Source organism: Panthera uncia, assembly GCF_023721935.1.
Source record: "Panthera uncia isolate 11264 chromosome B3 unlocalized genomic scaffold, Puncia_PCG_1.0 HiC_scaffold_1, whole genome shotgun sequence".
NCBI lineage: Eukaryota > Metazoa > Chordata > Mammalia > Carnivora > Felidae > Panthera > Panthera uncia.
Window position 1 is genome coordinate 83896028 of NW_026057582.1, and position 12325 is coordinate 83908352.

Sequence of the window (12325 nt, forward strand, 5' to 3'; positions counted from 1 at the left end):
ATTTTAGAGGAGAGAAAATTTAGTTTGGATCATGCCCTCTCCCCGTAAGCTACCCATATCTTAAATAACATGGACTTCTTGGGGTGGTGCTAAAGTGATTTTGAGGTTGATTGAAGAGTAAGTGTTCGTATTCCCCAAAATTCCTATGTTGAAGCCTCATTCTCAATGTCAGAGTATTTGGAGGTGAGGCCTTTAGGAAGTGATTTGGTCATGAGGGTGGAACCCTTATGAATGGAATTAGTGCACTTATAAAAGGGACTCCAGAGAGCAACCTTGATCCTTCCAGCATATAAGGACACAGCAAGGAGATGGCTGTCTCTGAACCAGGAAGTGAGCCCTCACCAGACATTAAATCTGCAGGTGCCTTAACCTTGGACCCCCAGTCTCCAGAACTGTGAGAGATAAATTTCTCCTTTGGCTTTTGGCTTGGAGGAGGCAAAGGTAAAACTGTCTTTGGTTGTCCCTGATCCAGGTGCATCTGACACCAGCTGCCTCCACCATGCTGCCTAAGTTCGACCCCAATGAAATCAAAGTCGTATACCTGAGGCACACCAGTGGCGAAGTCCGTGCCATGTCTTCCCTGGCCCTGAAGATCAGCCCGCTGGGACTGTCTTCAGAAAGCGTTGGTAATGACATTGCCAAGGCAGCCGGTTATTAGAAGGGTCTAAGGATTACAGTGGAACTGACCATGTAGCACAGACAGGCCCAGACTGAAATGGTACTTTCTGCCTCTGCCCTGATTGTCAAAGCCCTCAAGGAACCGCCAAGAGACAGAAAGAGGCAGAAAAACAAGCACAGTGGAAATATCACTTTTGATGAGATTGTCAACATTGCCCGAAAGATATGGCACCGACCTTTTAGCTGGAGAACTCTCTGGAACCATCAAAGAGATCCTAGGAACTGCCCAGTCTGTGGGCTGCAGTGTTGATGGCCACCACCCTCATGAAATCATAGATGACAGCAATAGCAGTGCAGTGGAATGCCCAGCTAGTTAAGGGCTACAAAAGAAAATATTTCAACAAAGGATCACTTGATAACCAATGGAAAAACAAACAAACAAACAAACAAATTTCTGTTTCTTATGATGGACCCAGTCTATGATACTCTGTTATAGCAGCACAAATGGATTAAAAAGGAGTTTGGGGTAATTCCCGATTGGATGCACCATTAATATAGTAATGATTTATTTTATTCTTTTTTAAGTTTATTTATTTGGAGAAAGACTGTGTGAGTGAGGGAGAGGCAGAGAGAGAGGGAGAAAGAGAATCTTAAGCAGGCTCCTGGCTGCCAGCACAGAGCCTCACACTGGGCTTAAACTCACAAAACTGCGAGATCATGACTTGAGCCAAAACCGAGTCAGACACTTAACTGACTGAGCCACCCAGGTGCCCCAACATGGTAATAATTTAAACCATATTCCCTTTGCTACACCTCTTGGTGGGCCAACAGAAGGCATGCTGACCCCCACAAAGCAGCTTGCTTTCTTCTTCCCTCTGGGTGACTTCTTGGGCAGGGGTTCTCAAAGAGGTGGAGGGAACAACATATCAGAGTCAGCTGGGTAATCTTACAAACTATAAATACCTACTACCCCCTTCTTTCTTGCCTCCTCAAGGAATCTTCCCTTCCTTCTCACCCTCCACCCCCTTGACAATTGTCTTTTTTTTTTTTAATTTTTTAATCTTTATTTATTTTTGAGAGAGAGAGACAGAGCGCAAGCAGGGGAGGAACAGAGAGAGGAGACACAAAATCCGAAGCAGGTTCCAGGGTCTGAGCTGTCAGCACAGAGCCTGACGCGGGCTTGAGCCCAAGAGCTGCGAGATCATGACCTGAGCCGAAGTCAGATGCTTAACCGACTGAGTCACCCAGGTGCCCCAAGAATCATTGTCTTAAAGCAAATGCTATATGAGCAGAAGGGAGAAGTATACACATAGGGATATGCACAGAGAATTCTTCTGAATTAAAAAAAAAAAAATCTCAAAAAAAGAAACAAAGACCTCATTCTCATTTAGAGCTTGTTCTAACTCTTATCCTATGACTATGTTCAAGCTGTTGACTTTTTCCATGGCCGGATCTTTCCCAGAGCACAAAAAAGCCCCAGGAAGACTGAACCCAGCTGTGAGTTTCTTACCTTCTGTTCCTTTCTGTGTCACCTCAGATCCTGGGAAGACCAGGATCTGTTAGCTAGTTTTCCACCTGAATGCTAGAGAACCCTCCTGTCTTGCTTGGTACCCAGTCATTCCTGTTTTGCTTTGGGCAGGGTTTTGTGTCCCAGAGTTTGGAATTTCATTGTGCTATGTCTTATCTGGGTCTTTAGTAAATGGATCGCCTTGGCTTCAGGCTTATCTTGCAAAAGCCAGAAGCTTCCTTGGCCCTTTGCTGGGGTTGCCAGGATCAGGACTTCCTTTACTGACCCCTGTTACCTCTCTGACTTGAAATACCCTGTCTATAGTCCTTTTACCCCAGTATATCCTAGTCCCGTAAACAAAAAGGACTGTAGATAATCTTCAGGTTCCTTCTTAGCTCTGTGATTCTGGGATTCTTCTACCATGTTTTCAAGTCAAATTCTTAATTTTTTGGATGAAGAAGTCATATCTCTCCACTACATTATTCTCACTCAGTCTGCAGCTTATTTTCTCTAGAAGTTACTGCTGTCAGGATAATTGCCATTTTGCCCATGTCTGGACCATACAGTTTGTCTTTAGGGATCCCAAATACTTCTATCATTATTAATTGGGTAAAAAACAAAAAACCTTCTTGCCTTTTAGATTTGTTTTTTAGATTATCTTCTCTTAGCTGCTCTGGCAGTTCCTTTGTTCCAATCCCAAGGATGGTGATTCACACAGCTCAGGTCTAGCTCACGGTCCTTAGTCCTGCCCATTCACTGGTGCAACTCCTTTTCTTAGCTGCAGACATCCACTCAGTTGGGGTGAGGAAGTGAAAAATGGACTCCATAAGGCCACAATGTTACCTTTTATAATGCATATTTTTTTAAACATTCTTGAAGACATTCTTTAAAAGAAATGTTTTTAACATTTATTTATTAAAGTTTTTTTTTAATGTTTATTTATTTTAGAGAGAGTACAAGTAGGGGAGGTGCAGAGAGAGAGGGAGACAGAATCAGAAGCAGGCTCCAGGCTCTGAGCTGTCAGCACAGAGCCTGACGTGGGGCTCAAACCCACAAATCGTGAGATCATGACCTGAGCTGAAGTTGACGCCTAACCAACTGAGCCACCCAGGTGCCCCAACATTTATTTATTTTTGAGAGGTAGAGTTCGAGCGGGGGAGGAGCAGAGAGAGAGGGAGACACAGAATCTGAAGCAGGCCTCAGGCTCTGAGTTGTCAGCACAGAGCCTGACGCGGGGCTCGAACCCACGAACGAACCGTGAGCTCGTGACCTGAGCTGAAGTCAGACGCTTAACCGACTGAGCCCCAGGTGCCCCTTCTATAATATTTTAAAACAAATGTTAAACCAGAATGTAATCAGCTCCCAGCACCAGAAAGGGCATCTTTCTCCACAAGGAGAAGGTGTGTGCATGTACTCACCACTGTTGAAGTGGTCTCAAGGCATCATTTTGGCACCACGCAGGAGTAGAAGTTTGCAGATGATGTGTTCAGCCCAGCACTGTCCCTTCCTGAGGTCCTTGGGAGTACAGTAGCTTCTCTTGAACCATATTCCTTTCCAGCAGGAAGTTTCTGGGCTTTTCCCATTGCTACCATCAAGAAGTAGCCTGTGTGCCTGCCAGTCTGCAATCCCAGCACCGACATCCCTCTCATCAGCACCATCCCAGGGAGCTCCTGACTATGCTCAGGGTTTAATGGCCCTCGAGGGAGGCCACATTGGACTCCTTGTAGGTTTAGGTTATGTTCTATGTTAGCTATGAGGGGTCCCAGATTCAACCTGATTCCAATTCAACATTTCTAGGGGCTTAAAATCAATTCTGCCTGTCTATCGTTGGGCCAGAGATTTTTCTAGGATCATCTGGACTCCCTTGAGTTGCTGCCAACAGGCCAGCAGGGAAACTCCAGCCCAGCCCAGGTTGACTGGCCCTGGGACACCAGTGTGGTATCCTGTGGTGTCTTCCACTCACCAACAAGGTCAACCACAGCCTGTTCCTTGTGTTTCAGAGTCCTTACAGTGGAACTGTTTGGTTCCTGCAGGAGCACAGAAAGAAAACAGTGAGGAGGAGGAGTGGGGAGAGAAAGACTCATGCAGAAGAGGGAGAGGAAGTGAGTGATGCTGAGGGAGGAGAAAAAGGCAAACAGCAACAGCAGCAACAGCAGGAGCAGAAAAAAAATAGGAATGTGAGGGCGGGAGGGAAAGGCAGAAAGGCAGGGTTCTGCTCATAACAATATTAACCCAAATTCCTGGGTAACATTTTACAGTGACCCATGAAATCTGGGTGAGAAAATAAGGAAGGAAGCTTGCAGTTTTAATTAATGGTAAAGCCTAGTGTTTCCATGGTCCCCATCCCTGGGAAGATCTATGGGCTAACTTCCCGGGTTTCCTCTGCAACACCCTTGGCAGTTCAGAACTGGGGAGACTAGCAAAGCCAAGTGGCTTTGCTGCACTCCTGCACCCCCATGCAGGCAGAGGGGCCCATATCACAAGGGTTGAGATACCAACAGCTCTCTGAAAACAGTTCACTTTGTCTCTTTCTTTCTTGACTTTTCCCTCTCATTCTGCTTTGTGTCCTCTTTTGTGGATCCTCTTGACTCGAGAACACTTTCTCGGGCCTTTTCACTAGAGTGCTGCAAAGATTGGATCTGCTCTCATAAAATGCTTTGCATGTTGCAAATTACAACAAAGGTGATCATTGTGATGGCTGTAACCTAGGACGAAATTGCTTCCTCAACATACAAGCTGGCAATCCCTCAGTCTGACTGTCAGAAAGGGTGCTACTGGTATGTTTTCAGGATTTCTCGATCTCCTAAGCCAGTCGGAAATGTTAATAAGAACTTGGAAAACAATGACCTGTTCACTGGGGTTGACATGAAGTTTGTCCTCTCAGTTGGTCTTGTTTTTGGCTCTCTGGACAATGGTCCACCTTGCATGTTCACAACTCATAGCCTTGCTCTCCCTTCATTTAGTTAAGCAAGTATTCTAGGGCCAAATTCCCCAAGAGCTATGGATTCAGGCTCTGCAAATCCATTTAGAATAAGTCTAGTTGGGCCCAGAACATCTGGACCCCATATAAATACCGAGTGAGTATATATGTGTGTTAGGGGCATTAACATGAAATTTGTACAGAAATAAATAATGGAGTAGGAAGGAGAGCTTTCTGTATGATTCTGGTGAGATAACTCTAACAACAGGAGAGTAGAACAAATGACTGAGAAAAGAAGAGTTGATCTCTGGTAGAACTGTAAAGACCAAAATCTATGTAGCTACGCAGTGACTAAGAGGGAATGAAATACGACGTAAACACTCAGGCAGAGGGTTTTAGCTTGTCCAGGAGCAGAAGTAACAGGGGAAAGACAGCCTTTCATAGTCTGTAGGTATCTTCTTCTGCTAGGAGAGGCAGACATTTGGTGGGTCTTCAGGGCAACATAGATGATTACTGAAAAGACATGAAGAGAGCTTCAGGTTAAACGGCACAATCGCAAGTCATCCTCAATCTGTGATTTATTTGCTCGTGTGGATGCACAACAGCTGTCTCTGATTAGAAACAGTAATTAGAACACTGCCTTCTTCTGTTTCGAAAAGTATTTGCTGACACGTGAGAAGCCCCAAGGACTGCGGCTTGATAGCGGTGGTAAGTTGTTAATGTAATGGTTTTGACCTTCTCAACTGCGTCTGCTTTAGTGTCAGGCAATGCTTATCTTTACCCAACCTTTGCAAAGTACGGTTAGAGAAACTGTAGGCTTCTTTTTCCAGTAAAGGACTAGATGTTGCCATTCATCACTCCTCTTGTGTCTGTCCACAAGGAACAAAGAAGTAGGTCAAAACTTACCTACCCATCAGTCCCTTTGAACTGGCCTCTGCTGGAGGTCTCTCAAATGGCCCCAGTTCGTTCTTTCCACCTCATTGTAAGGAACTGGCCTTCCCTCCGTGTCCACCAGGAGGAGTCAGAGAGCGTGCCCGTCTGGGCGATGCCCGGGGCAGCCTTGCTTCCCTGGGTTTGCAAAACTTCCCACTGCTTCCTTTCTCGGACAGCAAATGCAGAGGTTAGTGAGCCTCAAGTTTGTTTCCCAGAGTGGGGAAGAAGGAAATGGGGGAAGGGAGCAGGCATATCAAAATGCACTTCCAGAACAAAAATGATTTCTGAAGCACATGGTGCTACCGAGGGAGAGGTGATGACAGCCTCCTCCCATTTCCGGAACAGCTTCCAGAGTTGTCCGTGGGCGGATTCACATGACACATTCTTACACCCAATTCCATTCTGTGCTGTGTTTGCTCCTTGTTCGCATTTCAGGAACAATGGATCTGTACATCTTTGTATCTGAGTTTGATTCCCAATTGGTTGTATAGCTGAATTCTAGGCTTCCCGGTTTGTAATGTATTTATGCCAGTATTTATGCTTGTGAGTCATGAAACCTCATCAAACTAGCTTTACCTGTGCATGTGAGCTGGAGTATTGAATTGTGTGTATGTCCATGTGAACCGGAATACTGAATTGTGTATGTCCGTACTTCAAAAGAATTATTTATCATTAAGAAGTTGCTATTCTTCACAATGTTTTCGTGTGAAAAAATATTGCTGGAGGAAGTAATAGCAATGATGCAAATTTGCCTGGAAACTGTTCTGAAACCAATTTGCCTTTCTGTGAAGTACAATTTGGGTTTTGGCATTTTTTGATTGATGTCTCTATATGAGGAGGTTTTTGGCTTTTTAGTGTTGCTGCTTTTCTGTTCTCACTCCTCTAGGAATCTTTGCCAACACACCACTGACATTTGAGGAAGAGAATAGAGACAGTTTGGCTTCTTGTAAATTTTTCAGTTTCCTTGGTGATGTAAATAATTATGGAACATGTAAAAAGTTTTCAGCAAATTCAAATTTGGTTTTGAAAAATCAGGTGCCAGGGAGCCTGGGTGGCTCAGTCGGTTGAGCGTATGACTTCAGCTTAGGTCATGATCTGGCAGTTTGTGAGTTCGAGCCCCGCATCGGGCTCTGTGCTAACAGCTTGGAGCCTGCTTTGGATTCTATGCCTCCTTCTCTCTCTGCCCCTCCCCCACTTGTGCTCTGTCTCTCTCTATCAAAAATAAATAAAATATATTTAAAAAAAGAAAAAGCAGGTTTGTCACCTGTGATAAGGGCTGCAGGAATGGGCTCAGCAAGAAATTATCTTTTCCTCTTAAACTCACTTTATTATTTTTATTAATGTATGTTTATTTTAAGAAAGAGAGAGAGCAAGAGCAGGGGAGGGGCAGAGAGAGAATCCCAAGCAGGCTCCACGCTGTCAGCACAGAGCCCGACTCAGGGCTCAGTCTCACAAACCATGAGCTCATGATCTGAGCCTAAACCAAGAGTCAGATGCTTAACCAACTGAGCCACCCAGGCACCCCTGAGACCATAATTCTTTTTTTTTTTTTAATTTTTAATGCTTATTATTTATTATTTTGAGAGAGAGAGAGAGAGAGAGAGAGAGCGAGCAGGGGAGGGGCAGAGAGGGAGAGAGAGAAAGAATCCCAAGCAGGCTCTGTGCTACCAGTACAATCTGATATGGGGTTCAAACTCACCAACCATGAGATCATGAGCTGAGCCAAAATCAAGAGTCAGATGCTTAACTGACTAAGCCACCCAGGTGCCTCCTGAGACCCCAATTCTAATGGCAATATAAAACATGCTCTTTATGAGGTTCAGTAAAATTACCCAGGTGTGCGGGTGGCTTCAGGCCCAGCTCTGATAGGACAATTCCCTGCCATTTTCAGCTTTACTAGGAGACTCCTGTCCAATGGGTAGACCCAGAACCCAGGAACCTGAAAAGAAAGGCTGAAACACCTAAAACTGAGTGAGCAATTATCCAAATCTCAGATGTGGATTCTTCAGGTGGAGGAGTTCTCGCAGGAGAACATAAGCGCCTGCTTCTCTGGGAGAGGTCTGATTTAACAGTGCCCTCCTCAGTAGCATATTTTTCACTCTGGCTATTCTAAACTTTCTTATATTCTTCAAGTCCCCATTTTCCCTTTTTCCTTCCTTTCTCACCACTTCCTCTTTTAATCTTGCCAAATTGCCTTCCTCCCTTCACACCTCGTGGGGAGAAAAATGAGCTCTGCCATTTATTACCTTTTTCATATTGTTAAAGTTACCTCTCTTTTCAGGGACTCTTTAATTGTTAATGGGGATAACAACAGAACCCACCTTATGAGGTCGCTGTGGGGATTAAATGAGTTAATGCATAAAAATGTTTAGGCCAGCGCCATGGTGAATGCTTAGTAGATGTTAGCTCTTAGTATTACTGAGAAGACAAAGGTCAATACCATGAACTCCATCCAAACTCCTCTCCCCCTAAAAAATCACTGTCACTATCCATCACCACCTCCTTCTCCTTACCTCAGAGGACAAGACTAGCTTATTGTCTAAGTCTGTGCTCTCCACCCGTGTCTGGATTCCATCATTTCCTATCTCCTCAAGGGAACTGGTTGGATGAATTCTTTTCTCCCTCACATGTTAAATGGATTCCTTTTTCCTCACTCCCTTTTCTCATTCTCAAACAGGCTCAGGTCTCTCCTAGTTTAATGTTTATTTATTTTTGAGAGAGAGTTGGGGAAGGGTAGAGAGAGAGGTAGACAGAGAATTGGAAGCAGGCTCCATGTGTCAGCGCAGAGCCCAACTGGGGGCTCAAACTCAATGAACTGTGAGATCATGACTGGAACTGAAACCAAGAGTTGGATGCTTAACCGATTAAGCCACCCAGGCTACTTTCTATTTCTATGCTATAGTCTTTTACATATGCTATTCCTTTGCTTAGAACCCTTTCCCTCTCTCCCACAGTCAACTTCTTCTCTTCCTTGAACAATCATTGCCAACTGCCTTGAGCAGGTCAATTCTACCTGCTATATATATTTCATAGGAGTATGTTCCTCTTGGCAGTATTCATTATAAATTGCAATTTTATATTTATTTAAAGAATCCTTTGATTTGTATCTGTCACCTCAATAAGTCTCATGAAGGCAAAAACTACATGTGTATATTTTGTGGGGGGGGAGCGGCATTGAAAAATGAATACAATTCTGTATCTCTGTTTATAACAGTTTCACTCTAATGTAATAGTATGACACCCAATGTGGCTAAGACAAAATTCATTATTTTTCTCCCCAAACCAATTTCTCCTTCATACTTACCCATTTAAGAATGCTTCCTTGGGGCACCTGGGTGGCTCAGTCGGTTAAGCATCCAACTTCAGCTCAGGTTGTGATCTCACAGTTTGTGGGTTTAAGCTCCACATTGGGCTTGCTGCTGGCAGCCTGTCAACACGGAGCCTGCTTTGGAAATCTGTCCTCCTCTCTCTCTGTCCCCTCCCCTGCTCACGCTCTCTCTCTCAAAAAATAAATAAAAAACATTAAAAAAAATATTTTTTTAATGTTTCCTTATTCTCTAGGGCACACAGACTCAGTTTCTTGCAGATATTCAGTTCCTTTTGCTCTCTTGTCTTCAACATTTAGGACCCTTCAAATCCTCACGTACTCTGGATTCTTTTGTAAGTCCTTGTATTCCAGCCTTTGGTATAGTGTCCTTAATGCTCAGTAAACATTTGTTAATATCAGATTTTTGGGATATCTGTAATGAAGAAAATGGTTGCAGCCATGATGTTGGGTGAGCCTTTAGAGACTGCCAAAGGGTGAGAAAGAGAAAGATAGAGAGAGAGAGAGAGAGAGAAGCAGATAATGGAGGATGGCAGTGGATGGAGACTCAAGAGACACCTATACCACAGAAGGCCGGGAAACACCAGTAAAATAATGAAAGGAGCAAAAGGAGCCCCTGGCTAATGTATAATAATTCATTAATCATTTACTGAGCATCTATTACCTGCCCAGTACTTAGATTATGGTGACACAAAAATGAGTCAGAAGTTTTCTCTTTCCTGGGGTGCCTGGGTGGCTCAGTCAGTTGAGCGTCTGACTTTGGCTCAGGTCATGATCTCACGGTTTGTGGGTTGGAGCCCCACATAGGGCTCTGTGTTGACAGCTCAGAGCCTGCAGCCTGCTTTGAACTCTGTGTCTCCCTCTCTCTCTGCCCCTCCCCTGCTCACACTCTGTGTCCCTCCCTCTCTCTCAAAAATAAACACTAAAAAGAAAAAAAAGTTTTCTCTTTCCTGAAGAAAGTCAGAGTCTAGTAGATAAACATGTAAACAAAAACTTACAGTATAATGTGATAAGTATTATAATAAAAGTTCTCACAAAGTGTTCTTTGAGCAAGAGCAGGTGGTGACTAAGACAGTCTCAGCACAGGGATAGGGAAAGGTGGGTGTCACAGGATGACTAGGACTTGAGGAGCCTGAGATCGGGGAATGACATACCAGGAGGATGGAACAACATCAATAAGCCTGGGCCCGTGTGGAACTGCAAATCATTTTGTTTAGCTTTAGTGTAAAGGTTGGGAAGGGAATATCCTGGGAATTCAGGCTGGGGCTACTTTGTGAAGAGTGCCTCAGCAAGTGAGGATCTTAGTCTTTATATTCTAGTTAATAGAGAATCATCAAAGTTATTATTTTTTTTTACAACAACTTCATTAGGTGTAATTTATATACATTATAATATATAGATTTCAAGTCTATGATTCAACAGTATATATATATATATATATATATATATGTGTGTGTGTGTGTGTGTGTGTGTGTGTGTGTATATATATAACTATAACTGCTACTCCAATCTAGATATAGAACATTTCCATCATTCCTGAAAATCCCCTTTTGTGTTTTGCAGCTGATCCCACTTCTTTCCCAAGGCAACTAGTGATATGATTTTTATATTACCAGATGTTTTGGTTATTCACTGATAGGTAAAACACCCCAAAACCTAGTGACTTAAAACAATAAAAATCATTTATTGGCTCAAAATATTGTAACTTAGTTAGGGTTTAGTGGAATCATTGTGTCTCTGCTTTCTGTGACATCAGCCAAGAGAGCCTTGACTAAGGTTGGAGAATCCACTTCCAAAATGACTCACATGACTGGCAAGTTGGGATTGGCTCTTAGCTGGGAATGCAGCTAAGACTGCCAATAAGGGACTTTGTTTTTCTTCCACACAGCTGTTTGAACTTCCTCACAGTATGGGTTCCAAGAAGGAGGAACTAGAAGGTGCTAGTCCTTAAAAAAAAAAAAAAATTATTTATTTTTTATTTTTAATTTTTAAAATAATTTTTTAATGTTTATTTATTTATTTTGAGTGAGAGAGAGAAAGAGTGTGCACACGTGCCCCCTCCCCCCATGCACACACAAATGGGGGAGGGGCAGAGAGAAGGAGAGACAGAATCCCAAGCAACCTAAGTGCCATCAGCACAGAACCCAATGCAGCGTTTGAACTCACAAACTATGAGATCATGACCTAAGCTGAGTATCAAGAGTCAGATGCTTAACCAACTGAGCCACCCAGGAACCCCTTATTTATTTATCTATTTATTTATTTATTTATTTATCTATTGCCATCATTATTATTTAATGTTTATTTTTGAGAGAGGGAGAAAGAGAGTGCAAGCAGGGGAGGGGCAGAGAGAGAGGGAGATAGAGGATCTGAAGCGGGCTCTATGTGGGACCCGTACCCACAAACTGGGAGATCGTGACCTGAGCCGAAATTGGACACAGCACACTGAACCACCCAGGTGCCCGCTTTTTTTTTTTTTTTTAATTTTTTTTTAACATTTATTTATTTTTGAGACAGAGAGAGACAGAGCATGAATGGGGGAGGGTCAGAGAGAGAGGGAGACACAGAATCGGAAGCAGGCCCTGGGCTCTGAGCTGTCAGCACAGAGCCCGACGCGGGGCTCGAACTCACAGACTGTGACATCACCACCCGAGCTGAAGTCAGACACTCAACCGACTGAGCCACCCAGGCGCCCCCAGGTGCCCACTTTTTTAAAAACTTAAAAAAAAATTTTTTTAAGTACTCTCCACCAAGATGGGACTCGAACTCACAACCCCAATATCAAGAGTTGTGTGAGACAGCTAGGTGCCCCTAAGCTGCTAGTCCTTTTAAAGACTTAAACCCCAAATTGGTACAGCGTCACTTCTGCTGTATTCCATAGGTGGTAGCAGTCAAAAAGCCAGCCCAAATTCAAAGGGGTGGAAAAATAAATCCCACTTTTCAGTGAGGACAGTGGCAAAGAAATTGGGTCATCTTTTTCTAGTATATCATAGATTAGTTTTGTTGGTTCTAGAATGTCACA

The 12325-nt window shown here is 43.6% G+C and overlaps 1 pseudogene; it reads left to right on the forward strand.

The window, feature by feature from the left end:
* Nucleotides 1–462: 462 nt before the first annotated feature.
* LOC125909019 (60S ribosomal protein L12-like) lies at nucleotides 463–1105 on the forward strand (annotated as a pseudogene).
* The last annotated feature ends 11220 nt before the right edge of the window (nucleotides 1106–12325 follow it).